General features: G+C 46.3%; 24 non-coding genes and 53 pseudogenes across 24 annotated transcripts; all 77 read right to left on the bottom strand.

Annotated features, from left to right (window-relative positions):
* Positions 1 to 46: 46 nt before the first annotated feature.
* LOC148560817 (5S ribosomal RNA) lies at positions 47 to 165 on the bottom strand (annotated as a pseudogene).
* A 190-nt stretch (positions 166 to 355) lies between these two features.
* On the bottom strand, positions 356 to 474 carry LOC148560816 (5S ribosomal RNA). Its single transcript, XR_015891544.1, has one exon. It is a non-coding gene; the product is annotated as a 5S ribosomal RNA (ribosomal RNA).
* A 193-nt stretch (positions 475 to 667) lies between these two features.
* LOC148560815 (5S ribosomal RNA) lies at positions 668 to 786 on the bottom strand (annotated as a pseudogene).
* Positions 787 to 974: 188 nt separating this feature from the next.
* LOC148560814 (5S ribosomal RNA) lies at positions 975 to 1,093 on the bottom strand (annotated as a pseudogene).
* A 196-nt stretch (positions 1,094 to 1,289) lies between these two features.
* LOC148560813 (5S ribosomal RNA) lies at positions 1,290 to 1,408 on the bottom strand. Its single transcript, XR_015891678.1, has one exon. It is a non-coding gene; the product is annotated as a 5S ribosomal RNA (ribosomal RNA).
* A 180-nt stretch (positions 1,409 to 1,588) lies between these two features.
* Positions 1,589 to 1,707, bottom strand: LOC148560812 (5S ribosomal RNA; annotated as a pseudogene).
* Positions 1,708 to 1,898: 191 nt separating this feature from the next.
* On the bottom strand, positions 1,899 to 2,017 carry LOC148560811 (5S ribosomal RNA). Its single transcript, XR_015890054.1, has one exon. It is a non-coding gene; the product is annotated as a 5S ribosomal RNA (ribosomal RNA).
* Positions 2,018 to 2,200: 183 nt separating this feature from the next.
* LOC148560810 (5S ribosomal RNA) lies at positions 2,201 to 2,319 on the bottom strand (annotated as a pseudogene).
* A 188-nt stretch (positions 2,320 to 2,507) lies between these two features.
* On the bottom strand, positions 2,508 to 2,626 carry LOC148560809 (5S ribosomal RNA; annotated as a pseudogene).
* A 191-nt stretch (positions 2,627 to 2,817) lies between these two features.
* On the bottom strand, positions 2,818 to 2,936 carry LOC148560808 (5S ribosomal RNA; annotated as a pseudogene).
* Positions 2,937 to 3,123: 187 nt separating this feature from the next.
* On the bottom strand, positions 3,124 to 3,242 carry LOC148560807 (5S ribosomal RNA; annotated as a pseudogene).
* A 192-nt stretch (positions 3,243 to 3,434) lies between these two features.
* On the bottom strand, positions 3,435 to 3,553 carry LOC148560806 (5S ribosomal RNA; annotated as a pseudogene).
* A 190-nt stretch (positions 3,554 to 3,743) lies between these two features.
* On the bottom strand, positions 3,744 to 3,862 carry LOC148560805 (5S ribosomal RNA). Its single transcript, XR_015891682.1, has one exon. It is a non-coding gene; the product is annotated as a 5S ribosomal RNA (ribosomal RNA).
* Positions 3,863 to 4,043: 181 nt separating this feature from the next.
* Positions 4,044 to 4,162, bottom strand: LOC148560804 (5S ribosomal RNA; annotated as a pseudogene).
* A 188-nt stretch (positions 4,163 to 4,350) lies between these two features.
* LOC148560803 (5S ribosomal RNA) lies at positions 4,351 to 4,469 on the bottom strand (annotated as a pseudogene).
* Positions 4,470 to 4,662: 193 nt separating this feature from the next.
* LOC148560802 (5S ribosomal RNA) lies at positions 4,663 to 4,794 on the bottom strand (annotated as a pseudogene).
* A 182-nt stretch (positions 4,795 to 4,976) lies between these two features.
* Positions 4,977 to 5,095, bottom strand: LOC148560801 (5S ribosomal RNA; annotated as a pseudogene).
* A 192-nt stretch (positions 5,096 to 5,287) lies between these two features.
* On the bottom strand, positions 5,288 to 5,406 carry LOC148560800 (5S ribosomal RNA). Its single transcript, XR_015891184.1, has one exon. It is a non-coding gene; the product is annotated as a 5S ribosomal RNA (ribosomal RNA).
* A 187-nt stretch (positions 5,407 to 5,593) lies between these two features.
* Positions 5,594 to 5,712, bottom strand: LOC148560799 (5S ribosomal RNA; annotated as a pseudogene).
* Positions 5,713 to 5,904: 192 nt separating this feature from the next.
* Positions 5,905 to 6,023, bottom strand: LOC148560798 (5S ribosomal RNA; annotated as a pseudogene).
* Positions 6,024 to 6,211: 188 nt separating this feature from the next.
* LOC148560797 (5S ribosomal RNA) lies at positions 6,212 to 6,330 on the bottom strand (annotated as a pseudogene).
* A 192-nt stretch (positions 6,331 to 6,522) lies between these two features.
* Positions 6,523 to 6,641, bottom strand: LOC148560796 (5S ribosomal RNA; annotated as a pseudogene).
* A 178-nt stretch (positions 6,642 to 6,819) lies between these two features.
* On the bottom strand, positions 6,820 to 6,938 carry LOC148560795 (5S ribosomal RNA). Its single transcript, XR_015891796.1, has one exon. It is a non-coding gene; the product is annotated as a 5S ribosomal RNA (ribosomal RNA).
* Positions 6,939 to 7,120: 182 nt separating this feature from the next.
* On the bottom strand, positions 7,121 to 7,239 carry LOC148560794 (5S ribosomal RNA; annotated as a pseudogene).
* Positions 7,240 to 7,431: 192 nt separating this feature from the next.
* On the bottom strand, positions 7,432 to 7,550 carry LOC148560793 (5S ribosomal RNA; annotated as a pseudogene).
* Positions 7,551 to 7,738: 188 nt separating this feature from the next.
* Positions 7,739 to 7,857, bottom strand: LOC148560792 (5S ribosomal RNA; annotated as a pseudogene).
* A 192-nt stretch (positions 7,858 to 8,049) lies between these two features.
* Positions 8,050 to 8,168, bottom strand: LOC148560791 (5S ribosomal RNA; annotated as a pseudogene).
* A 188-nt stretch (positions 8,169 to 8,356) lies between these two features.
* Positions 8,357 to 8,475, bottom strand: LOC148560790 (5S ribosomal RNA). The gene has a single exon (XR_015891128.1). It is a non-coding gene; the product is annotated as a 5S ribosomal RNA (ribosomal RNA).
* Positions 8,476 to 8,665: 190 nt separating this feature from the next.
* Positions 8,666 to 8,784, bottom strand: LOC148560789 (5S ribosomal RNA; annotated as a pseudogene).
* A 178-nt stretch (positions 8,785 to 8,962) lies between these two features.
* Positions 8,963 to 9,081, bottom strand: LOC148560788 (5S ribosomal RNA). The gene has a single exon (XR_015891795.1). It is a non-coding gene; the product is annotated as a 5S ribosomal RNA (ribosomal RNA).
* Positions 9,082 to 9,263: 182 nt separating this feature from the next.
* LOC148560787 (5S ribosomal RNA) lies at positions 9,264 to 9,382 on the bottom strand (annotated as a pseudogene).
* A 193-nt stretch (positions 9,383 to 9,575) lies between these two features.
* LOC148560786 (5S ribosomal RNA) lies at positions 9,576 to 9,694 on the bottom strand (annotated as a pseudogene).
* A 187-nt stretch (positions 9,695 to 9,881) lies between these two features.
* Positions 9,882 to 10,000, bottom strand: LOC148560785 (5S ribosomal RNA; annotated as a pseudogene).
* Positions 10,001 to 10,459: 459 nt separating this feature from the next.
* Positions 10,460 to 10,578, bottom strand: LOC148560784 (5S ribosomal RNA; annotated as a pseudogene).
* Positions 10,579 to 10,761: 183 nt separating this feature from the next.
* Positions 10,762 to 10,880, bottom strand: LOC148560783 (5S ribosomal RNA; annotated as a pseudogene).
* Positions 10,881 to 11,072: 192 nt separating this feature from the next.
* Positions 11,073 to 11,191, bottom strand: LOC148560782 (5S ribosomal RNA; annotated as a pseudogene).
* A 179-nt stretch (positions 11,192 to 11,370) lies between these two features.
* On the bottom strand, positions 11,371 to 11,489 carry LOC148560781 (5S ribosomal RNA). The gene has a single exon (XR_015891769.1). It is a non-coding gene; the product is annotated as a 5S ribosomal RNA (ribosomal RNA).
* Positions 11,490 to 11,673: 184 nt separating this feature from the next.
* LOC148560780 (5S ribosomal RNA) lies at positions 11,674 to 11,792 on the bottom strand (annotated as a pseudogene).
* Positions 11,793 to 11,984: 192 nt separating this feature from the next.
* Positions 11,985 to 12,103, bottom strand: LOC148560779 (5S ribosomal RNA). Its single transcript, XR_015890735.1, has one exon. It is a non-coding gene; the product is annotated as a 5S ribosomal RNA (ribosomal RNA).
* A 189-nt stretch (positions 12,104 to 12,292) lies between these two features.
* LOC148560778 (5S ribosomal RNA) lies at positions 12,293 to 12,411 on the bottom strand (annotated as a pseudogene).
* Positions 12,412 to 12,871: 460 nt separating this feature from the next.
* Positions 12,872 to 12,990, bottom strand: LOC148560777 (5S ribosomal RNA). Its single transcript, XR_015891444.1, has one exon. It is a non-coding gene; the product is annotated as a 5S ribosomal RNA (ribosomal RNA).
* A 190-nt stretch (positions 12,991 to 13,180) lies between these two features.
* LOC148560776 (5S ribosomal RNA) lies at positions 13,181 to 13,304 on the bottom strand (annotated as a pseudogene).
* Positions 13,305 to 13,495: 191 nt separating this feature from the next.
* On the bottom strand, positions 13,496 to 13,614 carry LOC148560775 (5S ribosomal RNA). Its single transcript, XR_015890886.1, has one exon. It is a non-coding gene; the product is annotated as a 5S ribosomal RNA (ribosomal RNA).
* Positions 13,615 to 13,805: 191 nt separating this feature from the next.
* On the bottom strand, positions 13,806 to 13,924 carry LOC148560774 (5S ribosomal RNA). The gene has a single exon (XR_015891703.1). It is a non-coding gene; the product is annotated as a 5S ribosomal RNA (ribosomal RNA).
* Positions 13,925 to 14,114: 190 nt separating this feature from the next.
* LOC148560773 (5S ribosomal RNA) lies at positions 14,115 to 14,232 on the bottom strand (annotated as a pseudogene).
* Positions 14,233 to 14,422: 190 nt separating this feature from the next.
* LOC148560772 (5S ribosomal RNA) lies at positions 14,423 to 14,541 on the bottom strand. The gene has a single exon (XR_015890194.1). It is a non-coding gene; the product is annotated as a 5S ribosomal RNA (ribosomal RNA).
* A 192-nt stretch (positions 14,542 to 14,733) lies between these two features.
* LOC148560771 (5S ribosomal RNA) lies at positions 14,734 to 14,852 on the bottom strand. The gene has a single exon (XR_015891647.1). It is a non-coding gene; the product is annotated as a 5S ribosomal RNA (ribosomal RNA).
* A 195-nt stretch (positions 14,853 to 15,047) lies between these two features.
* Positions 15,048 to 15,166, bottom strand: LOC148560770 (5S ribosomal RNA; annotated as a pseudogene).
* A 497-nt stretch (positions 15,167 to 15,663) lies between these two features.
* LOC148560769 (5S ribosomal RNA) lies at positions 15,664 to 15,782 on the bottom strand (annotated as a pseudogene).
* A 185-nt stretch (positions 15,783 to 15,967) lies between these two features.
* LOC148560768 (5S ribosomal RNA) lies at positions 15,968 to 16,086 on the bottom strand (annotated as a pseudogene).
* Positions 16,087 to 16,264: 178 nt separating this feature from the next.
* Positions 16,265 to 16,384, bottom strand: LOC148560767 (5S ribosomal RNA; annotated as a pseudogene).
* A 187-nt stretch (positions 16,385 to 16,571) lies between these two features.
* On the bottom strand, positions 16,572 to 16,690 carry LOC148560766 (5S ribosomal RNA; annotated as a pseudogene).
* A 191-nt stretch (positions 16,691 to 16,881) lies between these two features.
* LOC148560765 (5S ribosomal RNA) lies at positions 16,882 to 17,000 on the bottom strand (annotated as a pseudogene).
* Positions 17,001 to 17,189: 189 nt separating this feature from the next.
* On the bottom strand, positions 17,190 to 17,308 carry LOC148560764 (5S ribosomal RNA). Its single transcript, XR_015891449.1, has one exon. It is a non-coding gene; the product is annotated as a 5S ribosomal RNA (ribosomal RNA).
* Positions 17,309 to 17,500: 192 nt separating this feature from the next.
* On the bottom strand, positions 17,501 to 17,619 carry LOC148560763 (5S ribosomal RNA). The gene has a single exon (XR_015891174.1). It is a non-coding gene; the product is annotated as a 5S ribosomal RNA (ribosomal RNA).
* Positions 17,620 to 17,810: 191 nt separating this feature from the next.
* On the bottom strand, positions 17,811 to 17,929 carry LOC148560762 (5S ribosomal RNA). The gene has a single exon (XR_015890193.1). It is a non-coding gene; the product is annotated as a 5S ribosomal RNA (ribosomal RNA).
* A 188-nt stretch (positions 17,930 to 18,117) lies between these two features.
* On the bottom strand, positions 18,118 to 18,235 carry LOC148560761 (5S ribosomal RNA; annotated as a pseudogene).
* A 192-nt stretch (positions 18,236 to 18,427) lies between these two features.
* LOC148560760 (5S ribosomal RNA) lies at positions 18,428 to 18,546 on the bottom strand. The gene has a single exon (XR_015891282.1). It is a non-coding gene; the product is annotated as a 5S ribosomal RNA (ribosomal RNA).
* A 193-nt stretch (positions 18,547 to 18,739) lies between these two features.
* LOC148560759 (5S ribosomal RNA) lies at positions 18,740 to 18,858 on the bottom strand (annotated as a pseudogene).
* Positions 18,859 to 19,062: 204 nt separating this feature from the next.
* On the bottom strand, positions 19,063 to 19,181 carry LOC148560758 (5S ribosomal RNA; annotated as a pseudogene).
* Positions 19,182 to 19,373: 192 nt separating this feature from the next.
* LOC148560757 (5S ribosomal RNA) lies at positions 19,374 to 19,492 on the bottom strand. The gene has a single exon (XR_015890665.1). It is a non-coding gene; the product is annotated as a 5S ribosomal RNA (ribosomal RNA).
* Positions 19,493 to 19,685: 193 nt separating this feature from the next.
* LOC148560756 (5S ribosomal RNA) lies at positions 19,686 to 19,804 on the bottom strand (annotated as a pseudogene).
* A 200-nt stretch (positions 19,805 to 20,004) lies between these two features.
* Positions 20,005 to 20,123, bottom strand: LOC148560755 (5S ribosomal RNA; annotated as a pseudogene).
* Positions 20,124 to 20,307: 184 nt separating this feature from the next.
* LOC148560754 (5S ribosomal RNA) lies at positions 20,308 to 20,426 on the bottom strand (annotated as a pseudogene).
* Positions 20,427 to 20,618: 192 nt separating this feature from the next.
* LOC148560753 (5S ribosomal RNA) lies at positions 20,619 to 20,737 on the bottom strand (annotated as a pseudogene).
* Positions 20,738 to 20,931: 194 nt separating this feature from the next.
* Positions 20,932 to 21,050, bottom strand: LOC148560752 (5S ribosomal RNA; annotated as a pseudogene).
* A 190-nt stretch (positions 21,051 to 21,240) lies between these two features.
* LOC148560751 (5S ribosomal RNA) lies at positions 21,241 to 21,359 on the bottom strand (annotated as a pseudogene).
* A 196-nt stretch (positions 21,360 to 21,555) lies between these two features.
* Positions 21,556 to 21,674, bottom strand: LOC148560750 (5S ribosomal RNA). The gene has a single exon (XR_015889532.1). It is a non-coding gene; the product is annotated as a 5S ribosomal RNA (ribosomal RNA).
* A 176-nt stretch (positions 21,675 to 21,850) lies between these two features.
* Positions 21,851 to 21,969, bottom strand: LOC148560749 (5S ribosomal RNA). The gene has a single exon (XR_015890613.1). It is a non-coding gene; the product is annotated as a 5S ribosomal RNA (ribosomal RNA).
* A 194-nt stretch (positions 21,970 to 22,163) lies between these two features.
* Positions 22,164 to 22,282, bottom strand: LOC148560748 (5S ribosomal RNA). The gene has a single exon (XR_015889814.1). It is a non-coding gene; the product is annotated as a 5S ribosomal RNA (ribosomal RNA).
* A 179-nt stretch (positions 22,283 to 22,461) lies between these two features.
* Positions 22,462 to 22,580, bottom strand: LOC148560747 (5S ribosomal RNA; annotated as a pseudogene).
* A 179-nt stretch (positions 22,581 to 22,759) lies between these two features.
* Positions 22,760 to 22,878, bottom strand: LOC148560746 (5S ribosomal RNA; annotated as a pseudogene).
* A 192-nt stretch (positions 22,879 to 23,070) lies between these two features.
* Positions 23,071 to 23,189, bottom strand: LOC148560745 (5S ribosomal RNA; annotated as a pseudogene).
* A 179-nt stretch (positions 23,190 to 23,368) lies between these two features.
* Positions 23,369 to 23,487, bottom strand: LOC148560744 (5S ribosomal RNA; annotated as a pseudogene).
* A 179-nt stretch (positions 23,488 to 23,666) lies between these two features.
* LOC148560743 (5S ribosomal RNA) lies at positions 23,667 to 23,785 on the bottom strand (annotated as a pseudogene).
* A 178-nt stretch (positions 23,786 to 23,963) lies between these two features.
* LOC148560742 (5S ribosomal RNA) lies at positions 23,964 to 24,082 on the bottom strand (annotated as a pseudogene).
* A 192-nt stretch (positions 24,083 to 24,274) lies between these two features.
* Positions 24,275 to 24,393, bottom strand: LOC148560741 (5S ribosomal RNA). Its single transcript, XR_015890053.1, has one exon. It is a non-coding gene; the product is annotated as a 5S ribosomal RNA (ribosomal RNA).
* Between the last annotated feature and the right edge of the window lie 40 nt (positions 24,394 to 24,433).

The raw sequence follows: 24,433 nt of genomic DNA, 5'->3' as shown, positions 1-24,433 counted from the left end.
TAAAGAACAAGGGTAAGCACGACGTAAAAAAAAAGGAAAAAATAAATAGGTGCAACACGAGGACTTCCCAGGAGGTCACCCATCTTAGTACTACTCTCGCCGAAGCACGCTTAACTGCAGAGTTCTGACGGGATCCGGTGCATTAGTGTCTGTATGATCGCACCTATTAAAGTATGCGCACATAATTATCATAAGCATGTCTCGCGACGTAGGGTTAGTCCAGCTACGAATCCCTGCGGGCCCGTGCGACCTTGCCGAAAATCATGTAATTGAGACTCGCTTTAGCTAAACTATTCAAGATAGCATCGTTTAAAGAACGAGGATAAGCACGACGTAAAAAAAATAAAAAAATAAATAGGTGCAACACGAGGACTTCCCAGGAGGTCACCCATCCTAGTACTACTCTCGCACAAGCACGCTTAACTGCGGAGTTCTAATAGGATCCGGTGCATTAGTGCTGGTATGATCGCACCTATTAATGTATGCGCACATAATTATCATAAGCATGTCTCGCGACGTAGGGTAAGTCGAGCTGCGAATCCCTGCGGGGCCCTTGCGAGCTTGCCGAAAATCAGGTCATTGAGGCTCGCTTAAGCTAAACTATTCAAGATAGCGTCGTTTAAAGATCGAGGGTAAGCACGACGTAAAAAAAAATAAAAAAAATAAATAGGTGCAACACGAGGACTTCCCAGGAGGTCACCCATCCTAGAACTACTCTCACCCAAGCACGCTTAACTGCGGAGTTCTGATGAGAACCAGTGCGTTAGTGCTGGTATGATCGCACCTATTAAAGTATGCGCACATAATTATCATAAGCATCTCTCGCGACGTAGGGTAAGTCGAGCTGCGAATCCCTGCGGGGCCCGTGCGAGCTTGCCGAAAATCAGGTAATTGAGGCTCGCTTTAGCTAAACTATTCAAGATAGCGTCGTTTAAAGAACGAGGGTAAGAACGACGTAAAAAAAAAGAAAAAAAAAGGTGCAACACGAGGACTTCCCAGGAGGTCACCCATCCTAGTACTACTCTCGCGCAAGCAAGCTTAAGTGCGGAGTTCTGATGGGATCCGGTGCATTAGTGCTGGTATGATCGCACCTATTAAAGTATGCGCACACAATTATCATAAGCATGTCTCGCGACATAGGGTAAGTCGAGCTGCGAATCCCTGCGGGCCCGGGCGAGCTTGCTGAAAATCAGGTCATTGAGGCTCGCTTTAGCTAAACTATTCAAGATAGCGTCGTTTAAAGAACGAGGGTAAGCACGACGTAAAAAAAATAAAAAAAATAAAAGAGAGAGGTGCAGCACGAGGATTTCCCAAGAGGTCACCCATCCGAGTACTACTCTCGCCCAAGCACGCTTAACTGCGGAGTTCTGATGGGATCTGGTACATTAGTGCTGGTATGATCACACCTATTAAAGTATGCGCACATAATTATCATAAGCATCTCTCGCGACGTAGGGTAAGTCGAGCTGCGAATCCCTGCGGGCCCGTGCTAGCTTGCCGAAAATCAGGTCATTGAGGCTCGCTTTAGCTAAACTATTCAAGACAGCGTCGTTTAAAGAACGAGGGTAAGTACGACGTAAAAAAAAAAAAGGTGCAACACAAGGACTTCGCAGGAGCTCACCCATCCTAGTACTACTCTCGCCCAAACACGTTTAACTGCGGAGTTCTGATAGGATCCGGTGCATTAGTGCTGGTATGATCGCACCTATTAAAGTATGCGCACATAATTATCATAAGCATGTCTCACGACGTAGGGTAAGTCGAGCTGCGAATCCCTGCGGGGCACGTGCGATCTTGCCGAAAATCAGGTAATTGAGGCTCGCTTTAGCTAAACTATTCAAGATAGCGTCGTTTAAAGAACGAGGGTAAGCACGACGTAAAAAAAAAGGGAAAAAAAAAAGGTGCAACACAAGGACTTCCCAGGAGGTCACCCATCCTAGTACTACTCTCGCCCTAGCACGCTTAACTGCGGAGTTCTGATGGGATCCGGTGCATTAGTACTGGTATGATCACACCTATTAAAGTATGCGCACACAATTATCATAAGCATCTCTCGTGACGTAGGGTAAGTCGAGCTGCGAATCCCTACGGGGCCCGTGCGAGCTTGCCGAAAATCAGGTCATTGAGTCTCGCTTTAGCTAAACTATTCAAGATAGCGTCGTTTAAAGAACGAGGGTAAGCACGACGTTAAAAAAAAAAAAAGGTGCAACACGAGGACTTCCCAGGAGGTCACCCATCCTAGTAGTACTCTCGCCGAAGCACGCTTAACTGCAGAGTTCTGACGGGATCCGGTGCATTAGTGTTGGTATGATCGCACCTATTAAAGTATGCGCACATAATTATCATAAGCATGTCTCGCGACGTAGGGTAAGTCGAGCTACGAATCCCTGGGGCCCGTGCGAGCTTGCCGAAAATCATGTAATTGAGACTCGCTTTAGTAAACTATTCAAGATAGCGTCGTTTAAAGAACGAGGATAAGCACGACGTAAAAAAAATAAAAAAATAAATAGGTGCAACACGAGGACTTCCCAGGAGGTCACCCATCCTAGTACTACTCTCGTACAAGCACGCTTAACTGCGGATTTCTAATAGGATCCGGTGCATTAGTGCTGGTATGATCGCACCCATTAATGTATGCGCACATAATTATCATAAGCATGTCTCGCGACGTAGGGTAAGTCGAGCTGCGAATCCCTGCGGGGCCCAGCGAGCCTGCCGAAAATCAGGTCATTGAGGCTCGCTTTAGCTAAACTATTCAAGATAGCGTCGTTTAAAGATCGAGGATAAGCACGACGTAAAAAAAAATAAAAAAATAAATAGGTGCAACACGAGGACTTCCGAGGAGGTCACCCATCCTAGTACTACTCTCGTACAAGCACGCTTAACTTCGGAGTTCTAATAGGATCCGGTGCATTAGTGCTGGTATGATCGCACCTATTAATGTATGCGCACATAATTATCATAAGAATGTCTCGCGACGTAGGGTAAGTCGAGCTGCGAATCCCTGCGGGGCCCATGCGAGCCTGCCGAAAATCAGGTCATTGAGGCTCGCTTTAGCTAAACTATTCAAGATAGCGTCGTTTAAAGATCGAGGGTAAGCACGAAGTAAAAAGAATAAATAAATAGGTGCAACACGAGGACTTCCCAGGAGGTCACCCATCCTAGTACTACTCTCTTCCAAGTACGCTTAACTGCGGAGTTCTGATAGGATCTGGTGCATTAGTGCTGGTATGATCGCACCTATTAATGTATGCGCACATAATTATCATAAGCATGTCTCGAGACGTAGGGTAAGTCGAGCTGCAAATCCCTGCGGGGCCCTTGCGAGCTTGCCGAAAATCAGGTCATTGAGGCTCGCTTTAGCTAAACTATTCAAGATAGCGTCGTTTAAAGATCGACGGTAAGCACGACGTAAAAAAAATAAAAAAAATAAATAGGTGCAATACGAGGACATCCCAGGAGGTCACCCATCCTAGTACTACTCTCGCCCAAGCATTCTTAACTTTGAAGTTCTGATGGGATCCGGTGCATTAGTGCTGGTATGATCGCACTTATTAAAGTATGCGCAGATATTTATCATAAGCATCTCTCGCAACGTAGGGTAAGTCGAGCTGCGAATCCCTACGGGGCCTGTGCGAGCTTGCCGAAAATCAGGTCATTGAGGCTCGCTTTAGCTAAACTATTCAAGATAGCGTCGTTTAAAGAACGAAGGTAAGCACGACATAAAAAAAAAAGGGAAAAAAAAGGTGCAACACAAGGACTTCCCAGGAGGTCACCCATCCTAGTACTACTCTCGCCCAAGCACGCTTAACTGCGGAGTTCTGATGGGATCCAGTGCATTAGTGCTAGTATGATCACTCCTGTTAAAGTATGCGCACACAATTATCATAAGCATGTCTCGCGACGTAGGGTAAGTCGAGCTGCGAATCCCTACAGGGCCCGTGCGAGCTTGCCGAAAATCAGGTCATTGAGGCTCGCTTTAGCTAAACTATTCAAGATAGCGTCATTTAAAGAACGAGGGTAAGCACGACGTAAAAAAAAAAGAGGTGCAGCACGAGGACTTCCCAGGAAGTCACCGATCCGAGTACTACTCTCGCCCAAGCATGCTTAACTGCAGAGTTCTGATGGGATCTGGTACATTAGTGCTGGTATGATCACACCTATTAAAGCATGCGCACATAATTATCATAAGCATCTCTCGCAACGTAGGGTAATTCGAGCTGCGAATCCCTGCGGGTCCCGTGCTAGCTTGCCGAAAATCAGGTCATTGAGGCTCGCTTTAGCTAAACTATTCAAGATAGCGTCGTTTAAAGAACGAGGGATAGCATGACGTTAAAAAAAAAAAAAAAAGAGGTGCAACACAAGGACTTCCCAGGAGGTCACCCATCCTAGTACTACTCTCGCCGAAGCACGCTTTACTGCAGAGTTCTGACGGGATCCGGTGCATTAGTGCTGGTATGATCGCACCTATTAAAGTATGCGCACATAATTATCATAAGCATGTCTCGCGACGTAGAGTAGGTCGAGCTACGAATCCCTGGGGGGCCCGTGCGAGGTTGCCGAAAATAAGGTAATTGAGACTCACTTTAGCTAAACTATTCAAGATAGCGTCGTTTAAAGAACGAGGGTAAGCACGACGTAAAAAAAAAATAAAAAAATAAATAGGTGCAACACGAGGACTTCCCAGGAGGTCACCCATCCTAGTACCCCATCCTAGTACTACACTGGCCCAAGCACGCTTAACTGCGGAGTTCTGATAGGATCCGGTGAATTAGTGCTGGTATGATCGCACCTATTAATGTATGCGCACATAATTATCATAAGCATGTCTCGCGACGTAGGGTATGTCGAGCTGCGAATCCCTGCGGGGCCCATGCGAGCTTGCCGAAAATCATGTCATTGAGGCTCTCTTTAGCTAAACTATTCAAGATAGCGTCGTTTAAAGAACGAGGGTAAGCACGACGTTAAAAAAAAAAAAGGTGCAACACGAGTACTTCCCAGGAGGTCACCCATCCTAGTAGTACTCTCGCCGAAGCACGCTTAACTGCGGAGTTCTGATAGGATCCGGTGCATTAGTGCTGGTATGATCGCACCTATTAAAGTATGCCCACATAATTATCATAAGCATGTCTCGCGACGTAGAGTAGGTCGAGCTACGAATCCCTGGGGGGCCCGTGCGAGGTTGCCGAAAATCAGGTAATTGAGACTCACTTTAGCTAAACTATTCAAGATAGCGTCGTTTAAAGAACGAGGGTAAGCATGACGTAAAAAAAATAAAAAAAATAAATATGTGCAACATGAGGACTTCCCAGGAGGTCACCCATCCTAGTACTACTCTCGCCCAAGCACGCTTAACTGCGGAGTTCTGATGGGATCCGGTGCATTAGTGCTGGTATGATCGCACCTAATAAAGTATGCGCACATAATTATCATAAGCATCTCTCGCGACGTAGGGTAAGTCGAGCTGCGAATCCCTACGGGGCCCGTGCGAGCTTGCCGAAAATCAGGTCATTGAGGCTCGCTTTAGATAAACTATTCAAGATAGCGTCGTTTAAAGAACGAGGGTAAGCACGACGTGAAAAAAAAAAAAAAAGAGGTGCAACACAAGGACTTCCCAGGATGTCACCCATCCTAGCACTACTCTCGCCGAAGCACGCTTAACTGCAGAGTTCTGACGGGATCCGGTGCATTAGTGCTGGTATGATCGCACCTATTAAAGTATGCGCACGTAATTATCATAAGCATGTCTCGGGACGTATAGTAGGTCGAGCTACGAATCCCTGCGGGGCCCGTGCGAGGTTGCCGAAAATCAGGTAATTGAGACTCGCTTTAGCTAAACTATTCAAGATAGCGTCGTTTAAAGAACGAGGGTAAGCACGACGTAAAAAAAAATAAAAAAATAAGTAGGTGCAACACGAGGACTTCCCAGGAGGTCACCCATCCTAGGACTACTCTCGCCCAAGCACGCTTAACTGCGGAGTTCTGATAGGATCCGGTGCATTAGTGCTGCTATGATCGCACCTATTAATGTATGTGCACATAATTATCATAAGCATCTCTCGCTACGTAGGGTAAGTCGAGCTGCGAATCCCTGCGGGGCCCATGCGAGCTTGCCGAAAATTCGGTCATTTAGGCTCGCTTTAGCTAAACTATTCAAGATAGCGTCGTTTAAAGAATGAGGGTAAGCACGACGTTAAAAAAGAAAAAAAAAGAGGTGCAACACGAGGATTTCCCAGGAGGTCACCCGTCCTAGTACTACTCTTGCCGAAGCACGCTTAACTGCGGAGTTCTGACGGGATCCGGTGCATTAGTGCTGGTATGATCACACCTAATAAAGTATCCGCACATAATTATCATAAGCATGTCTCGCGACGTAGAGTAGGTCGAGCTACGAATCCCTGCGGGGCCAGTGCGAGGTTGCCGAAAATCAGGTAATTGAGACTCGCTTTAGCTAAACTATTCAAGATAGCGTCGTTTAAAGAACGAGGGTAAGCACGACGTAAAAAAAAATAAAAAAATAAATAGGTGCAACACGAGGACTACCCAGGAGGTCACCCATCCTAGGACTACTCTCGCCCAAGCACGCTTAACTGCGGAATTCTGATAGGATCCGGTGCATTAGTGCTGCTATGATCGCACCTATTAATGTATGCGCACATAATTATCATAAGCATCTCTCGCGACGTAGGGTAAGTCGAGCTGCGAATCCCTGTGGGGCCTGTGCTAGCTTGCCGAAAATCAGGTCATTGAGGCTCGCTTTAGCTAAACTATTCAAGATAGCGTCGTTTAAAGAACGAGGGTAAACACGACGTAAAAAAAAAGGTGCAAAACGAGGACTTCCCACGAGGTCACCCATCCTAGTACTACTCTCGCCCAAGCACGCTTAACTGCGGAGTTCTGATGGGATACGGTGCATTAGTGCTGGTATGAACGCACCTATTAAAGTATGCGCACATAATTATCATAAGCCTCTCTCGTGACGTAGGGTAAGTCGAGCTGCGAATCCCTAAGGGGCCCGTGCGAGCTTGCCGAAAATCAGGTCATTGAGGCTCGCTTTAGCTAAACTATTCAAGATAGCGTCGTTTAAAGAACGAGAGTAAGCACGACGTTAAAAAAAAAAGAGGTGCAACACGAGGACTTCCCAGGACGTCACCCATCCTAGTACTACTCTTGCCGAAGCACGCTTAACTGCAGAGTTCTGACGGGATCCGGTGCATTAGTGCTGGTATGATCGCACCAATTAAAGTATGCGCACATAATTATCATAAGCATGTCTCGCGACGTAGAATAGGTCGAGCTACGAATCCCTGCGGGGCCAGTGCGAGGTTGCCGAAAATCAGGTAATTGAGACTCGCTTTAGCTAAACTATTCAAGATAGCGTCGTTTAAAGAACGAGGGTAAGCACGACGTAAAAAAAAATAAAAAAATAAATAAGTGCAACACGATGACTACCCAGGAGGTCACCCATCCTAGGACTACTCTCGCCCAAGCACGCTTAACTGCGGAATTCTGATAGGATCCGGTGCATTAGTGCTGCTATGATCGCACCTATTAATGTATGCGCACATAATTATCATAAGCATCTCTCGCGACGTAGGGTAAGTCGAGCTGCGAATCCCTGCGGGGCCCATGCGAGCTTGCCGAAAATCAGGTCATTGAGGCTCGCTTTAGCTAAACTATTCAAGATAGCGTCGTTTAAAGAACGAGGGTAAGCACGACGTTAAAAAAGAAAAAAAAAGAGGTGCAACACGAGGACTTCCCAGGAGGTCACCCATCCTAGTACTACTGTCGCCGAGGCACGCTTAACTGAAGAGTTCTGACGGGATCCGGTGCATTAGTGCTGGTATGATCGCACCTATTAAAGTATGCGCACATAATTATCATAAGCATGTCTCGCGACGTATAGTAGGTCGAGCTACGAATCCCTGCGGGGCCCGTGCGAAGTTGCCGAAAATCAGGTAATTGAGACTCGCTTTAGCTAAACTATTCAAGATAGCGTCGTTTAAAGAACGAGGGTAAGCACGACGTAAAAAAAAATAAAAAAATAAGTAGGTGCAACACGAGGACTTCCCAGGAGGTCACCCATCCTAGGACTACTCTCGCCCAAGCACGCTTAACTGCGGAGTTCTGATAGGATCCGGTGCATTAGTGCTGCTATGATCGCACCTATTAATGTATGTGCACATAATTATCATAAGCATCTCTCGCTACGTAGGGTAAGTCGAGCTGCGAATCCCTGCGGGGCCCATGCGAGCTTGCCGAAAATTAGGTCATTTAGGCTCGCTTTAGCTAAACTATTCAAGATAGCGTCGTTTAAAGAACGAGGGTAAGCACGACGTTAAAAAAGAAAAAAAAAGAGGTGCAACACGAGGACTTCCCAGGAGGTCACCCATCCTAGTACTACTCTCGCCGAAGCACGCTTAACTTCAGAGTTCTGACGGGATCCGGTGCATTAGTGCTGGTATGATCGCACCTATTAAAGTATGCGCACATAATTATCATAAGGATGTCTCGCGACGTATAGTAGGTCGAGCTACGAATCCCTGCGGGTCCCGTGCGAGCTTGCCGAAAATCAAGTAATTGAGACTCGCTTTAGCTAAACTATTCAAGATAGCGTCGTTTAAAGAGTGAGGGTAAGCACGACGTAAAAAAAAAAATAAATAAATAGGTGCAACACGAGGACTACCCAGGAGGTCACCCATCCTAGGACTACTCTCGCCCAAGCACGCTTAACTGCGGAATTCTGATAGGATCCGGTGCATTAGTGCTGCTATGATCGCACCTATTAATGTATGCGCACATAATTATCATAAGCATCTCTCGCGACGTAGGGTAAGTCGAGCTGCGAATCCCTGTGGGGCCTGTGCTAGCTTGCCGAAAATCAGGTCATTGAGGCTCGCTTTAGCTAAACTATTCAAGATAGCGTCGTTTAAAGAACGAGGGTAAACACGACGTAAAAAAAAAGGTGCAAAACGAGGACTTCCCACGAGGTCACCCATCCTAGTACTACTCTCGCCCAAGCACGCTTAACTGCGGAGTTCTGATGGGATACGGTGCATTAGTGCTGGTATGAACGCACCTATTAAAGTATGCGCACATAATTATCATAAGCCTCTCTCGTGACGTAGGGTAAGTCGAGCTGCGAATCCCTAAGGGGCCCGTGCGAGCTTGCCGAAAATCAGGTCATTGAGGCTCGCTTTAGCTAAACTATTCAAGATAGCGTCGTTTAAAGAACGAGGGTAAGCACGCCGTTAAAAAAAAAAGAGGTGCAACACGAGGACTTCCCAGGAGGTCACCCATCCTAGTACTACTCTTGCCGAAGCACCCTTAACTACAGAGTTCTGACGGGATCCGGTGCATTAGTGCTGGTATGATCGCACCAATTAAAGTATGCGCACATAATTATCATAAGCATGTCTCGCGACGTAGAATAGGTCGAGCTACGAATCCCTGCGGGGCCAGTGCGAGGTTGCCGAAAATCAGGTAATTGAGACTCGCTTTAGCTAAACTATTCAAGATAGCGTCGTTTAAAGAACGAGGGTAAGCACGACGTAAAAAATAAATAAATAAATAAATAGGTGCAACACGAGGACTACCCAGGAGGTCACCCATCCTAGGACTACTCTCGCCCAAGCACGCTTAACTGCGGAATTCTGATAGGATCCGGTGCATTAGTGCTGCTATGATCGCACCTATTAATGTATGCGCACATAATTATCATAAGCATCTCTCGCGACGTAGGGTAAGTCGAGCTGCGAATCCCTGCGGGGCCCATGCGAGCTTGCCGAAAATCAGGTCATTGAGGCTCGCTTTAGCTAAACTATTCAAGATAGCGTCGTTTAAAGAACGAGGGTAAGCACGACGTTAAAAAAGAAAAAAAAGAGGTGCAACACGAGGACTTCCCAGGAGGTCACCCATCCTAGTACTACTGTCGCCGAGGCACGCTTAACTGAAGATTTCTGACGGGATCCGGTGCATTAGTGCTGGTTTGATCGCACCTATTAAAGTATGCGCACATAATTATCATAAGCATGTCTCGCGACGTATAGTAGGTCGAGCTACGAATCCCTGCGGGTCCCGTGCGAGCTTGCCGAAAATTAGGTAATTGAGACTCGCTTTAGCTAAACTATTCAAGATAGCGTCGTTTAAAGAGCGAGGGTAAGCACGACGTAAAAAAAATAAAAAAAAATATGTGCAACACGAGGACTTCCCTTAACTGCGGAGTTCTGATAGGATCCGGTGCATTAGTGCTGGTATGATCGCACCTATTAATGTATGCGCACATAATGATCAAAAGCATGTCACGCGACGTAGGGTAAGTCGAGCTGCGAATCCCTGCGGGGCCCATGCGAGCCTGCCGAAAATCAGGTCATTGAGGCTCGCTTTAGCTAAACTATTCAAGATAGCGTCGTTTAAAGATCGAGGGTAAGCACGACGTAAAAAAAATAAAAAAAATAAATAGGTGCAACATAAGGACTTCCCAGGAGGTCACCCATCCTTGTACTACTCTCGCCCAAGCACGCTTAACTGCGGAGTTCTGATAGGATTCGGTGCATTAGTGTTGGTATGATCGCACCTAATAAAGTATGCGCACATAATTATCATAAGCATCTCTTGCGACGTTGGGAAAGTCGAGCTGGGAATCCCTACGGGGCCCGTGCGAGTTACCAAAAATCAGGTCATTGAGGCTCGCTTTAGCTAAACTATTCAAGTTAGCATCGTTTAAAGAACGAGGGTAAGCACGACGTTAAAAAAAAAAAAGAAGTGCAACACAAGGACTTCCCAGGAGGTCACCCATCCTAGAACTACTCTCGCCGAAGCACGCTTAACTGCAGAGTTCTGACGGGATCCGGTGCATTAGTGCTGGTATGATCGCACCTATTAAAGTATACGCACATAATTATCATAAGCATGTCTCGCGATGTAGAGTAGGTCGAGCTACGAATCCCTGCGGGGCCCGTGCGAGGTTTCCGAAAATCAGGTAATTGAGACTCGCTTTAGCTAAACTGTTTAAGATAGCGTCGTTTAAAGAACGAGGGTAAGCACGACGTAAAAAAAAATAAAAAAATAAATAGGTGCAACACGAGGACTTCCCAGGAGGTCACCCATCCTAGGACTACTCTCGCCCAAGCACGCTTAACTGCGGAGTTCTGATAGGATCCGGTGAATTAGTGCTGCTATGATCGCACCTATTAATGGATGCGCACATAATTATCATAAGCGTCTCTCGCGACGTAGGGTAAGTCGAGCTGCGAATCCCTGTGGGGCCTGTGCTAGCTTGCCAAAAATCAGGTCATTGAGGCTCGCTTTAGCTAAACTATTCAAGATAGCGTCGTTTAAAGAACGAGGGTAAGCACGACGTAAAAAAAAAAGGTGCAAAACGAGGACTTCCCAGGAGGTCACCCATCCTAGTACTACTCTCGCCCAAGCACGCTTAACTGCGGAGTTCTGATGGGATACGGTGCATTAGTGCTGGTATGAACGCACCTATTAAAGTATGCGCACATAATTATCATAAGCATCTCTCGTGACGTAGGGTAAGTCGAGCTGCGAATCCCTAAGGGGCCCGTGCGAGCTTGCCGAAAATCAGGTCATTGAGGCTCGCTTTAGCTAAACTATTCAAGATAGCGTCGTTTAAAGAACGAGGGTAAGCACGACGTTAAAAAAAAAAAAGAGGTGCAACACGAGGACTTCCCAGGAGGTCACCCATCCTAGTACTACTCTTGCCGAAGCACGCTTAACTGCAGAGTTCTGACGGGATCCGGTGCATTAGTGCTGGTATGATCGCACCTATTAAAGAATGCGCACATAATTATCATAAGCATGTCTCGCGACATAGGGTAAGTCGATCTACGAATCCCTGCGGGGCCCATGCAAGCTTGCCAAAAATCAGGTAATTGAGACTCGCTTTAGCTAAACTATTCAAGATAGCGTCATTTAAAGAACGAGGGTAAGCACGATGTAAAAAAAAATAAAAAAATAAATAGGTGCAACACGAGGACTTCCCAAGAGGTCACCCATCCTAGTACTACTCTCGCCCAAGCACTCTTAACTGCGGAGTTCTGATAGGATCCGGTGAATTAGTGCTGGTATGATCGCACCTATTAATGTATGCGCACATAATTATCATAAGCATGTCTCGCGACGTAGGGTAAGTCGAGCTGCGAATCCCTGCGGGGACCATGCGAGCTTGCCAAAAATCAGGTCATTGAGGCTCGTTTTAGCTAAACTATTCAAGAAAGCGTCGTTTAAAGAACGAGGGTAAGCATGACGTTAAAAAAGAAAAAAAAAAGAGGTGCAACACGAGGACTTCCAAGGAGGTCACCCATCCTAGTACTACTCTCGCCGAAGCACGCTTAACTGCAGAGTTCTGACGGGATTCGGTGCATTAGTGCTGGTATGATCGCACCTATTAAAGTATGCGCACATAATTATCATAACCATGTCTCGCGACGTATAGTAGGTCGAGCTACGAATCCCTGCGGGTCCCGTGCGAGCTTGCCGAAAATCAGGTAATTGAGACTCGCATTAGCTAAACTATTCAAGATAGCGTCGTTTAAAGAGCGAGGGTAAGCACAACGTAAAAAAAATAAAAAAAAATATGTGCAACACGAGGACTTCCCTTAACTGCGGAGTTCTGATAGGATCCGGTGCATTAGTGCTGGTATGATCGCACCTATTAATGTATGCGCACATAATTATCATAAGCATGTCCCGCGACGTAGGGTAAGTCGAGCTGCGAATCCTTGCGGGGCCCATGCGAGCCTGCCGAAAATCAGGTCATTGAGGCTTGCATTAGCTAAACTATTCAAGATAGCGTCATTTAAAGAACGAGGGTAAGCACGATGTAAAAAAAAAATAAAAAAATAAATAGGTGCAACACGAGGACTTCCCAAGAGGTCACCCATCCTAGTACTACTCTCACCCAAGCACGCTTAACTGCGGAGTTCTGATAGGATCCGGTGAATTAGTGCTGGTATGATCGCACCTATTAATGTATGCGCACATAATTATCATAAGCATGTCTCGCGACGTAGGGTAAGTCGAGCTGCGAATCCCTGCGGGGCCCATGCGAACTTGCCGAAAATCAGGTCATTGAGGATCGTTTTAGCTAAACTATTCAAGATAGCGTCGTTTAAAGAACGAGGGTAAGCACGACGTTAAAAAAGAAAAAAAAAAAGAGGTGCAACACGAGGACTTCCCAGGAGGTCACCCATCCTAGTACTACTCTGGATTGGGCGAAGCACGCTTAACTGCAGAGTTCTGACGGGATCCGGTGCATTAGTGCTGGTATGATCGCACCTATTAAAGTATGCGCACATAATTATCATAAGCATGTCTCGCGACGTATAGTTGGTCGAGCTACGAATCCCTACGGGTCCCGTGCGAGCTTGCCGAAAATCAGATAATTAAGACTCGCTTTAGTTAAACTATTCAAGATAGCGTCGTTTAAAGAGCGAGGGTAAGCACGACGTAAAAAAAATAAAAAAATAAATAGGTGCAACACGAGGACTTCCCAGGAGGTCACCCTTCCTAGTACTACTCTCGCCCAAGCACGCTTAACTGCGGAGTTCTGATAGGATCCGGTGCATTAGTGCTGGTATGATCGCACCTATTAATGTATGCGCACATAATTATCATAAGCATGTCTCGCGACGTAGGGTAAGTCGAGCTGCGAATCCCTGCGGGGCCCATGCGAGCCTACCGAAAATCAGGTCATTGAGGCTCGCTTTAGCTAAACTATTCAAGATAGCGTCGTTTAAAGATCGAGGGTAAGCACGACGTAAAAAAAATAAAAAACTAAATAGGTGCAACACTAGGACTTCCCAGAAGGTCACCCATCCTAGTACTACTCTCGCCCAAGCACGCTTAACTGCAGAGTTCTGATAGGATCCGGTGCATTAGTGCTGGTATGATCGCACCTATTAATGTATGCGCACATAATTATCATAAGCATGTCTCGAGACGTAGGGTAAGTTGAGCTGCGAATCCCTGCGGGGCCCGTGCGAGCTTGCCGAAAATCAGGTAATTGAGGCTCGCTTTAGCTAAACTATTCAAGATTGCGTCATTTAAAGAACGAGGGTAAGCACGACGTTAAAAAAGAAAAAAAAAAAGAGGTGCAACACGAGGACTTCCGAGGAGGTCACCCATCCTAGTACTACTCTCGCCGAAGCACGCTTAACTGCAGAGTTCTGACGGATCCGGTGCATTAGTGCTGGTATGATCGCACCTATTAAAGTATGCGCACATAATTATCATAAGCATGTCTCGCGACGTAGGGTAAGTCGAGCTACGAATCCGTGCGGGGCCCGTGCGAGCTTGCCGAAAATCATGTAATTGAGACTCGCTTTAGCTAAACTATTCAAAATAGCGTCGTTTAAAGAACGAGGGTAAGCACGATGTAAAAAAATAAAAAAATAAATAGGTGCAACACGAGGACTTCCCAGGAGGTCACCCATCCTAGTACTACTCTCGCCCAAGCACGCTTAACTGCGGAGTTCTGATAGGATCCGGTGCATTAGTGCTGGTATGATCGCACCTATTAATGTATGCGCACATAATTATCATAAGCATGTCTCGCGACGTAGGGTAAGTCGAGCTGCGAATCCCTGCGGGACCCATGCGAGCATGCCGAAAATCAGGTCATTGAGGCTCACTTTAGCTAAACTATTCAAGATAGCGTCGTTTAAAGATCGAGGGTAAGCACGACGTAAAAAAAAATAAAAAAATAAATAGGTGCAACACGAGGACTTCCTAGGAGGTCACCCATCCGAGTACTACTCTCGCCCAAGCACGCTTAACTGCAGAGTTCTGATAGGATCCGGTGCATTAGTGCTGGTATGATCGCACCTATTAATGTATGCGCACATAATTATCATAAGCATGTCTCGAGACGTAGGGTAAGTCGAGCTGCGAATCCCTGCGGGGCCCGTGCGAGCTTGCCGAAAATCAGGTAATTGAGGCTCGCTTTAGCTAAACTATTCAAAATTGCGTCATTTAAAGAACGAGGGTAAGCACGACGTAAAAAAAAAAAGAAGAAGAAGAAAGAGGTGCAACACGAAGACTTCCCAGGAAGTCACCAATCCTAGTACTACTCTCGCACAAGCACGCTTAACTGTGGAGTTTTGATGGGATCCGGTGCATTAGTGCTGGTATGATCGCACCTATTAAAGTTTGCGCACATAATTATCATAAGCATGTCTCGCGACGTAGGGTAAGTCGAGCTGCGAATCCCTGCGGGGCCTGTGCAAGCTTTCCGAAAATCAGGTCATTGAGACTCGCTTTAGCTAAACTATTCAAGATAGCGTCGTTTAAAGAACGAGGGTAAGCACGACGTTAAAAAAAAAAAAAAGAGGTGCAACACGAGGAAATACCAGGAGGTCACCCATCCTAGTACTACTGTCGCTGAAGCACGCTTAACTGCCGAGTTCTGACGGTATCCGGTGCATTAGTGCTGGTATGATCGCACCTATTAAAGTATGCGCACATAATTATCATAAGCATGTCTCGCGACGTAGGATAATTCGAGCTACGAATCCCTACGGGGCCCGTCCGAGCTTGCCGAAAATCAGGTAATTGAGACTCGCTTTAGCTAAACTATACAAGATAGCGTCGTTTAAAGAACGAGGGTAAGCACGACGTAAAAAAAAATAAAAAAATAAATAGGTGCAACACAAGGACTTCCCAGGAGGTCACCCATCCTAGTACTACTCTCGCCGAAGCACGCTTAACTGCGGAGTTCTGACGGGATCCGGTGCATTATTGCTGGTATGATCGCACCTAATAAAGTATGCGCACATAATTATCAAAAGCATTTCTCGCGACGTAGGGTAAGTCGAGCTGGGAATCCCTACGGGGCCGTGCGAGCTTGCCAAAAATCAGGTCATTGAGGCTCGCTTTAGCTAAACTATTCAAGATAGCGTCGTTTAAAGAACGAGGGTAAGCACGACGTTAAAAAAAAAAAAAAGAAGTGCAACACAAGGACTTCCCAGGAGGTCACCCATCCTAGTACTAATCTCGCCGAAGCACGCTTAACTGCAGAGTTCTGACGGGATCCGGCGCATTAGTGCTGGTATGATCGCACCTATTAAAGTATGCGCACATAATTATCATAAGCATGTCTCGCGATGTAGAGTAGGTCGAGCTACGAATCCCTGCGGGGCCTGTGCGAGGTTTCCGAAAATCAGGTAATTGAGACTCGCTTTAGCTAAACTATTCAAGATAGCGTCGTTTAAAGAACGAGGGTAAGCACGACGTAAAAAAAAAGGTGCAACACGAGGACTTCCCAGGAGGTCACCCGTTATATGTACTACTCTCGCCCAAGCACGCTTAACTGCGGAGTTCTGATGGGATCCGGTGCATTAGTGCTGGTATGATCGCACCTATTAAAGTCTGCGCACATAATTATCATAAGCATCTCTCGTGACGTACGGTAAGTCGAGCTGCAAATCCCTAAGGGGCCCGTGCAAGCTTGCCGAAAATCAGGTCATTGAGGCTCGCTTTAGCTAAACTATTCAAGATAGCGTCGTTTAAAGAACGAGGGTAAGCACGACGTTAAAAAAAAAAAAAAAGAGGTGCAACACGATGACTTCCCAGGAGGTCACCCATCCTAGTACTACTCTTGCCAAAGCACGCTTAACTGCAGAGTTCTGACGGGTTCCGGTGCATTAGTGCTGGTATGAACGCACCTATTAAAGTATGCGCAGATAATTATTATAAGCATGTCTCGCGACATAGGGTAAGTCGATCTACGAATCCCTGCGGGGCCCGTGCGAGCTTGCCATAAATCAGGTAATTGAGACTCGCTTTAGCTAAACTATTCAAGATAGCGTCATTTAAAGAACGAGGGTAAGCACGATGTAAAAAAAATAAAAAAATAATTAGGTGCAACCCGAGGACTTCCCAAGAGGTCACCCATCCTAGTACTACTCTCGCCCAAGCACGCTTAACTGCGGAGTTCTGATAGGATCCAGTGAATTAGTGCTGGTATGATCGCACCTATTAATGTATGCGCACATAATTATCATAAGCATATCTCGCGACGTAGGGTAAGCCGAGCTGCGAATCCCTGCGGGGCCCATGCGAGCCTGCCGAAAATGAGGTCATTGAGGCTCGTTTTAGCTAAACTATTCAAGATAGCGTCGTTTAAAGAACGAGGGTAAGCACGACGTTAAAAAAGAAAAAAAAAAGAGGTGCAACACGAGGACTTCCCAGGAGGTCACCCATCCTAGTACTACTCTCGCCGAAACACGCTTAACTGCAGAGTTCTGACGGGATCTGGTGCATTAGTGCTGGTATGATCGCACCTATTAAAATATGCGCACATAATTATCATTAGCATGTCTCGCGACGTATAGTAGGTCGAGCTACGAATCCCTGTGGGTCCCGTGCGAGCTTGCCGAAAATTAGGTAATTAAGACTCGCTTTAGCTAAACTATTCAAGATAGCGTCGTTTAAAGAGCGAGGGTAAGCACGACGTAAAAAAAAATAAAAAAATAAATAGGTGCAACACGAGGACTTCCGAGGAGGTCACCCATCCTAGTACTACTCTCGCCCAAGCACGCTTAACTGCGGAGTTCTGATAGGATCCGGTGCATTAGTGCTGGTATGATCGCACCTATTAATGTATGCGCACATAATTATCATAAGCATGTCTCGCGACGTAGGGTAAGTCGAGCTGCGAATCCCTGCGGGGCCCATGCGAGCCTGCCGAAAATCAGGTCATTGAGGCTCGCTTTAGCTAAACTATTCAAGATAGCGTCGTTTAAAGATCGAGGGTAAGCACGACGTCAAAAAAATTAAAAAATAAATAGGTGCAACACGAGGACTTCCCAGGAGGTCACCCATCCTAGTACTACTCTCGCCCAAGCACGCTTAACTGCGGAGTTCTGATAGGATCCGGTGCATTAGTGCTGGTATGATCGCACCTATTAATGTATGCGCACATAATTATGATAAGCATGTGTCGAGACGTAGGGTAAGTCGAGCTGCGAATCCCTGCGGGGCCCGTGCGAGCTTGCCGAAAATAAGGTAATTGAGGCTCGCTTTAGCTAAACTATTCAAGATTGCGTCATTTAAAGAACGAGGGTAAGCAAACGTTAAAAAAGAAAAAAAAAAGAGGTGCAACACGAGGACTTCCCAGGAGGTCACCCATCCTAGTACTACTCTCGCCGAAGCACGCTTAACTGCATAGTTCTGACGGATCCGGTGCATTAGGGCTGGTATGATCGCACCTATTAAAGTATGCGCACATAATTATCATAAGCATGTCTCGCGACGTAGGGTAAGTCGAGCTACGAATCCCTGCGGGGCCCGTGCGAGCTTGCCGAAAATCAGGTAATTGAGACTCGCTTTAGCTAAACTATTCAAAATAGCGTCGTTTAAAGAACGAGGGTAAGCACGAGGTAAAAAAAAATATAAAAATAAATAGGTGCAACACGAGGACTTCCCAGGAAGTCACCCATCCTAGTACTACTCTCGCCCAAGCACGCTTAACTGCGGAGTTCCGATAGGATCCGGTGCATTAGTGCTGGTATGATCGCACCTATTAATGTATGCGCACATAATTATCATAAGCATGTCTCGCGACGTAGGGTAAGTCGAGCTGCGAATCCCTGCGGGACCCATGCGAGCTTGCCGAAAATCAGGTCATTGAGGCTCGCTTTAGCTAAACTATTCAAGATAGCGTCGTTTAAAGATCGAGGGTAAGCACGACGTAAAAAAAAAATAAAAAAATAAATAGGTGCTACACGAGGACTTCCCAGGAGGTCACCCATCCTAGTACTACTCTCGCACAAGCACGCTTAACTGCGGAGTTCTGATGGGATTCGGTGCATTAGTGCTGGTATGATCGCACCTATTAATGTATGCGCACATAATTATCATAAGCATGTCTCGAGACGTAGGGAAAGTCGAGCTGCGAATCCCTGCGGGGCCCGTGCGAGCTTGCCGAAAATCAGGTAATTGAGGCTCGCCTTAGCTAAACTATTCAAAATTGCGTCATTTAAAGAACGAGGGTAAGCACGACGTAAAAAAAAAAAAAAAAAGAAGAAGAAGAAGAAAGAGGTGCAACACGAAGACTTCCCAGGATGTCACCCATCCTAGTACTACTCTCGCCCAAGCACGCTTAACTGCGGAGTTCTGATAGGATCAGGTGCATTAGTGCTGGTATGATCGCACCTATTAATGTATGCGCACATAATTATCATAAGCATGTCTCGCGTCGTAGGGTAAGTCGAGCTGCGAATCCCTGCGGGGCCCATGCGAGCCTGCCGAAAATCAGGTCATTGAGGCTCGCTTTAGCTAAACTATTCAAGATAGCGTCGTTTAAAGATCGAGGGTAAGCACGACGTAAAAAAAAATAAAAAAATAAATAGATGCAACACGAGGACTTCCCAGGAGGTCACCCATCCTAGTACTACTCTCGCCCAAGCACGCTTAACTGCGGAGTTCTGATAGGATCCGGTGCATTAGTGCTGGTATGATCGCACCTATTAATGTATGCGCACATAATTATCATAAGCATGTCTCGCGACGTAGGGTAAGTCGAGCTGCGAATCCCTGCGGGACCCATGCGAGCTTGCCGAAAATCAGGTCATTGAGGCTCGTTTTAGCTAAACTATTCAAGATAGCGTCGTTTAAAGATCGAGGGTAAGCACGACGTAAAAAAAAAATAAAAAAATAAGTAGGTGCAACACGAGGACTTCCCAGGAGGTCACCCATCCTAGTACTACTCTCGCACAAGCACGCTTAACTGCGGAGTTCTGATGGGATTCGGTGCATTAGTGCTGGTATGATCGAACCTATTAATGTATGCGCACATAATTATCATAAGCATGTCTCGAGACGTAGGGAAAGTCGAGCTGCGAATCCCTGCGGGGCCCGTGCGAGCTTGCCGAAAATCAGGTAATTGAGGCTCGCCTTAGCTAAACTATTCAAAATTGCGTCATTTAAAGAACGAGGGTAAGCACGACGTAAAAAAAAAAAAAAAAGAAGAAGAAGAAAGAGGTGCAACACGAAGACTTCCCAGGAAGTCACCCATCCTAGTACTACTCTCGCACAAGCACGCTTAACTGCGGAGTTCTGATGGGATCCGGTGCATTAGTGTTGGTATGATCGCACCTATTAAAGTTTGCGCACATAATTATCATAAGCATGTCTCGCGACGTAGGGTAAGTCGAGCTGCGAATCCCTGCGGGGCCTGTGCAAGCTTTCCGAAAATCAGGTCATTGAGACTCGCTTTAGCTAAACTATTCAAGATAGCATCGTTCAAAGAACGAGGGTAAGCACGACGTTAAAAAAAAAAAAGAGGTGCAACACGAGGAAATCCCAGGAGGTCACCCATCCTAATACTACTGTCGCCGAAGCACGCTTAACTGCCGAGTTCTGACGGTATCCGGTGCATTAGTGCTGGTATGATCGCACCTTTTAAAGTATACGCACATAATTATCATAAGCATGTCTCGCGACGTAGGGTAAGTCGAGCTACGAATCCCTGCGGGGCCCGTGCGAGCTTGCCGAAAATCAGGTAATTGAGACTCGCTTTAGCTAAACTATAAAAGATAGCGTCGTTTAAAGATCGAGGGTAAGCACGACGTAAAAAAAAATAAAAAAATAAATAGGTGCAACACGAGGACTTCCGAGGAGGTCACCCATCCTAGTACTACTCTCGCCCAAGCATGCTTAACTGCGGAGTTTTGATAGGATCCCGTGCATTAGTGCTGGTATGATTGCATCTATTAATGTATGCGCACATAATTATCATAAGCATGTCTCGAGACGTAGGGTAAGTCGAGCTGCGAATCCCTGCGGGGACCGTGGGAGCTTGCCAAAAATCAAGTAATTGAGGCTCGCTTTAGCTAAACTATTCAAGATTGCGTCATTTAAAGAACGAGGGTAAGCACGACGTAAAAAAAAAAGAAGAAGAAGAAAGAAGTGCAACACGAAGACTTCCCAGGAAGTCACCCATCCTAGTACTACTCTCGCACAAGCACGCTTAACTGCGGAGTTCTGATGGGATCCGGTGCATTAGTGCTAGTATGATCGCACCTATTAAAGTTTGCGCACATAATTATCATAAGCATGTCTCGCGACGTAGGGTAAGTCGAGCTGCGAATCCCTGCGGGGCCCGTGCAAGCTTTCCGAAAATCAGGTCATTGAGGCTCGCTTTAGCTAAACTATTCAAGATAGCGTCGTTTAAAGAACGAGGGTAAGCACGACGTAAAAAAATAAAAAAATAAATAGGTGCAACACGAGGACTTCCCAGGAGGTCACCCATCCTAGTACTACTCTTGCCCAAGCACGCTTAACTGCGGAGTTCTGATAGGATCCGGTGCATTAGTGCTGGTATGAACGTACCTATTAATGTATGCGCACATAATAATCATAAGCATGTCTCGAGACGTAGGGTAAGTCGAGCTGCGAATCCCTTCGGGCCCGTGCGAGCTTGCCGAAAATTAGGTAATTGAGACTCGCTTTAGCTAAACTATTCAAGATTGCGTCATTTAAAGAACGAGGGTAAGCACGACGTAAAAAAAGAAGAAGAAGAAGAAGAAAAAGGTGCAACACGAGGACTTCCCAGGAAGTCACCCATCCTAGTACTACTCTCGCCCAAGCACGCTTAACTGCGGAGTTCTGATGGGATCCGGTGCATTAGTGCTGGTATGATCGCACCTATTAAAGTTTGCGCACATAATTATCATAAACATGTCTCGCGACGTAGGGTATGTCGAGCTGCGAATCCCTGCGGGCCCGTGCAAGCTTTCCGAAAATCAAGTCATTGAGACTCGCTTTAGCTAAACTATTCAAGATAGCGTCGTTTAAAGAACGAGGGTAAGCACGACATAAAAAAAAGGTGCAACACGAGGACTTCCCAGGAGGTCACCCATCCTAGTACTACTCTCGTCCAAGCACGCTTAACTGCGGAGTTCTGATAGGATCCGGTGCATTAGTGCTGGTATGATCGCACCTATTAATGTATGCGCACATAATTATCATAAGCATGTCTCGCGACGTAGGGTAGGTCGAGCTGCGAATCCCTGCAGGGCCCGTGCGAGCTTGCCGAAAATCAAGTAATTGAGGCTCGCTTTAGCTAAACTATTCAAGATTGCGCCATTTAAAGAACGAGGGTAAGCACGACGTAACAAAAAAAGAAGAAGAAGAAAGAGGTGCAACACGAGGACTTCCCAGGAAGTCACCCATCCTAGTACTACTCTCGCCCAAGCACGCTTAACTGCGGAGTTCTAATGGGATCCGGTGCATTAGTGCTGGTATGATCGCACCTATTAAAGTTTGCGCACATAATTATCATAAGCATGTCTCGCGACGTAGGGTAAGTCGAGCTGCGAATCCCTGCGGGCCCGTGCGAGCTTTCCGAAAATCAGGTCATTGAGGCTCGCTTTATCTAAACTATTCAAGATAGCGTCATTTAAAGAACAAGGGTAAGCACGACGTAAAAAAAAAAAGGTGCAACACAAGGACTTCCCAGGAGGTCAACCATCCTACTAATATTCTCGCCCAAGCAAGCTTAACTGCGGAGTTCTGATAGGATCCAGTGCATTAGTGCTGGTATGATCGCACCTATTAAAGTATGCGCACATAATTATCATAAGCATGTCTCGCGACGTAGGGTAAGTCGAGCTGCGAATCCCTGCGGGCCCGTGCAAGCTTGCCGAAAATCAGGTAATTGAGGCTCGCTTTAGCTAAACTATTCAAGATAGCATCGTTTAAAGAACGAGGGTAAGCACGAAGTAAAAAAAAAAGGGTGCAACACGAGGACTTCCCAGGAGGTCACCCATCCTAGAACTACTCTCACCCAAGCACGCTTAACTGCGGAGTTCTGATAGGATCCGGTGAATTAGTGCTGGTATGATCGCACCTATTAATGTATGCACACATAATTATCATAAGCATGTCTCGCGACGTAGGGTAAGTCGAGCTGCGAATCCCTGCGGGGCCCATGCGAGCTTGCCGAAAATCAGGTCATTGAGGCTCGCTTTAGCTAAACTATTCAAGATAGCGTCGTTTAAAGATCGAGGGTAAGCACGACGTAAAAAAAATAAAAAAAATAAATAGGTGCAACACGAGGACTTCCCAGAAGGTCACCCATCCTAGTACTACTCTCGCCGAAGCACGCTTAACTGCGGATTTCAGATAGGATCCGGTGCATTAGTGCTGGTATGATCGCACCTATTAATGTATGCGCACATAATTATCATAAGCATGTCTCGAGACGTATGGTAAGTCGAGCTGCGAATCCCTGCGGGCCCGTGCGAGCTTGCCAAAAATCAGGTCATTGAGGTTCGCTTTAGCTAAACTATTCAAGATAGCGTCGTTTAAAGAACGAGGGTAAGCACGACGTAAAAAAAAAAAGGTTAAACACGAGGACTTCCCAGGAGGTCACACATCCTAGTACTACTCTCGCCCAAGCACGCTTAACTGCGAAGTTCTGATGGGATCCGGTGCATTAGTGCTGGTATGATCGCACCTATTAAAGTATGCGCACATAATTATCATAAGCATATCTCGCGACGTAGGGTAAGTCAAGCTGTGAATCCATGCGGGGCCCGTGCGTGCTTGCCGAAAATCAGGTCATTGAGGCTCGCTTTATCTAAACTATTCAAGATAGCGTCATTTAAAGAACAAGGGTAAGCACGACGTAAAAAAAAAAGGTGCAACACAAGGACTTCCCAGGAGGTCAACCATCCTAGTACTATTCTCGCCCAAGCAAGCTTAACTGCGGAGTTCTGATAGGATCCGGTGCATTAGTGCTGGTATGATCGCACCTATTAAAGTATGCGCACATAATTATCATAAGCGTGTCTCGCGACGTAGGGTAAGTAGAGCTGCGAATCCCTGCGGGCCCGTGCAAGCTTGCCGAAAATCAGGTAATTGAGGCTCGCTTTAGCTAAACTATTCAAGATAGCATCGTTTAAAGAACGAGGATAAGCACGACGTAAAAAAAAAGGGTGCAACACGAGGACTTCCCAGGAGGTCACCCATCCTAGAACTACTCTCACCCAAGCACGCTTAACTGCGGAGTTCTGATAGGATCCGGTGAATTAGTGCTGGTATGATCGCACCTATTAATGTATGCGCACATAATTATCATAAGCATGTCTCGCGACGTAGGGTAAGTTGAGCTGCGAATCCCTGCGGGGCCCATGCGAGCTTGCCGAAAATCAGGTCATTGAGGCTCGCTTTAGCTAAACTATTCAAGATAGCGTCGTTTAAAGATCGAGGGTAAGCACGACGTAAAAAAAATAAAAAAAATAAATAGGTGCAACACGAGGACTTCCCAGAAGGTCACCCATCCTAGTACTACTCTCGCCCAAGCACGCTTAACTACAGAGTTCTGATGGGATCCGGTGCATTAGTGCTGGTATGATCGCACCTATTAAAATATGCGCACATAATTATCATACGCATCTCTCGC

Source organism: Arachis ipaensis, chromosome B6 (genome assembly GCF_059453495.1).
Source record: "Arachis ipaensis isolate K30076 ecotype BB chromosome B6, ASM5945349v1, whole genome shotgun sequence".
NCBI classification, from domain to species: domain Eukaryota; kingdom Viridiplantae; phylum Streptophyta; class Magnoliopsida; order Fabales; family Fabaceae; genus Arachis; species Arachis ipaensis.
The sequence above is the reverse complement of the archived record's forward strand: the minus strand, read 5'-3'. Positions and strand labels throughout refer to the sequence as shown.